The following is a 2,185-nucleotide window of genomic DNA, read 5'->3' on the forward strand; positions in this document are numbered from 1 at the left end:
ACATAATCCAGGATGAAAATTGTAAAAAGGAAATCAGTATTCATATATTATTAAAATTTTATCCTTTACTTTGTATCCCACCAGGAGTCTCAGAACTTAAACTTGTCCCATTAATAACTTTTACTTTGATCTCTTGATGAAAGTAGTGTTTGCCATGATTCAACACTAAAAAAGTCATGCTTTCCTCCTTTGTAATGAATATGTATAATATTTTGTTGGAAGTTATTTTGAGACTCTAAAAATTTTATTCTTCCTCAAATATTAAATTTATTGGTTTGCTTATATCAATATGAACATAAGGATACTTATTTTGTTCAATGAATCATGATCCATTACTAGTATTATTCAAGTATGAAGTGTTTCTAGATTTTATCCTTGGAAGTCCCATCAAAGCTGGCTCCCACTGAAGGGTTGTTGCTGAGCCGTGAAAGACATCGGGATTCTTGGCTTCTGGAGGAGAGGAATTCAATCCAAGGCCAGTGACGGAGGCTTGATCGTTCAGAGTTCTTGTGTGATAAGGTTTTATTAAAGTATAAAAGAGATAGACAAAGTTTCTGACATAGACATCAGAAAGGGGCAGAAGGAATGCCCCCCTGCTAGTCTTTAGCCAGTTGTTATATAGCTACTAGCAGGCTGCTAATTAGAGACAGGAAATGTCTCAAAACTCAGAGACTGGCACCAAGGCCCTCACCCACAACATGCATTTTGAGATAACATTGGCACAAGGTGAGTTGTCCCAGGCCATAAAAGGATTGATATGCATCTTGAAGAAAGGCAGGTTTCCAAGCAAAGACATAGTCTCATTAACAAAGCGAGTAAAACATACTGGTTTGTCAAGTCGGTTCTGAGTCTTAGGCAGAACTGACTTGAAGACAGAGTCTAGGGTAAATACATAGCTCATTAACATAGGGTAAGAAAAACATGTCCATAAGAAAAACGCATTTGTTGGCTCAAGGTTTGAGAAAAGTTAAGTTCAGGTGGACCCAGGTGTTGTCATGGCAACACAGAATTTTAAAAGAAACCTCCGTTTAAATTTGCACAGACAAGGGGTAAAAGTGTGACATTCGTAGTTTGTTTCCTCCTGCCACTTGAGAGAGAGGTAAAAATTGTCTGACACTTGCAGCCCATTTCCTCTGTTTGGAGACCTCAGGCCTTCCTGCCTGTTACCCTCTCACCATGTATTTTCAGCATGGCCCCCCTCCCCATTATTTTTGTCCACTTCCTTACTTTATGTTTTAAAAAGAGGTTCCAGGCTCATGTGGTCCATTCCCTATGCCAGTCCTGGCATTTCTTCATGGAGCTCTGGTTCCTTTTAGTGGAGAAATGTCCAGAGACCAAGGGCACTATACTTCCACTGCTATTGGGGTGCAGCTGTTTTCAGGTATTCTCAGGTGAGAGAGCTAGGGAGCATATATAAGTGAAAACATACATATGCATACCTGTTTACAACTCTGTATTTATATCCACTTAATTTCCACATCTCATCTTTTGTGTTATTGCTGCCATTACTTTTACATATGCTATAAAAACCAAAGTGTATTTGATACCTTTTCGGGTTTTAGGGTTTTACTTACCTTTAGAGCAATTAAAAACAAAGAAAATTACTTATTCTTATTTTTCTGCATTATTGCCAGCAGTCAGTATTGTCAGATATTTTGGTTTTGCCATACAAATAAATGCATAATGGTATCTCAGTGGTGCTTTAATTTGAATTTCTATAATGATACATAATACTTAGCATCTTTTAACATGCATACTTACATACATGTTTCTTCTTTGAAGTGTATGCTCAAATCTTTTACTCTGTTAAATTCTGCTATTTTCTTTTTTTTTTTTTTTTTGGTTTTAAGAGTTATTTCTATACTCTGGTTATGAATCCTTTAATAGGTAAGTAGATTGCAAATATTTTCTCTTAGTCTGTTGTTAGACTTTTTCAGAACAAATCTTTTAAATTTCGATAAAATCCAATCACCTTTTTTTTTTTTTTTCCTTTCTCAGTGATAATACATTTTGATTGTGTGTTTAAAATGGATCTTCACTTGTGCCCTGAGGGCCAAAGGGTTTGCTGTTCTTCTCTCAGAGATGAAGTGTTTCACTTCCTAGGTGAGTGGGGCTCCTCCTAAACCCTCCCCTCCCCTCCCCTCAGGACTCCATTGTGCCTTCCCTACCCTACCCACCCTAGGCA

The 2,185-nt window shown here is 37.3% G+C and overlaps 1 long non-coding RNA gene across 1 annotated transcript; it reads right to left on the reverse strand.

Annotated features, from left to right (window-relative positions):
* Positions 1 to 283: 283 nt before the first annotated feature.
* Positions 284 to 1,895, reverse strand: LOC129642295 (uncharacterized). Its single transcript, XR_008709599.1, has 3 exons — positions 1,762 to 1,895; positions 1,228 to 1,400; positions 284 to 506 (listed from the first exon to the last, which is right to left on the reverse strand). It is a non-coding gene; the product is annotated as an uncharacterized LOC129642295 (long non-coding RNA).
* Between the last annotated feature and the right edge of the window lie 290 nt (positions 1,896 to 2,185).

The sequence above is a fragment of the Bubalus kerabau genome, chromosome 1 (genome assembly GCF_029407905.1).
Source record: "Bubalus kerabau isolate K-KA32 ecotype Philippines breed swamp buffalo chromosome 1, PCC_UOA_SB_1v2, whole genome shotgun sequence".
NCBI classification, from domain to species: domain Eukaryota; kingdom Metazoa; phylum Chordata; class Mammalia; order Artiodactyla; family Bovidae; genus Bubalus; species Bubalus kerabau.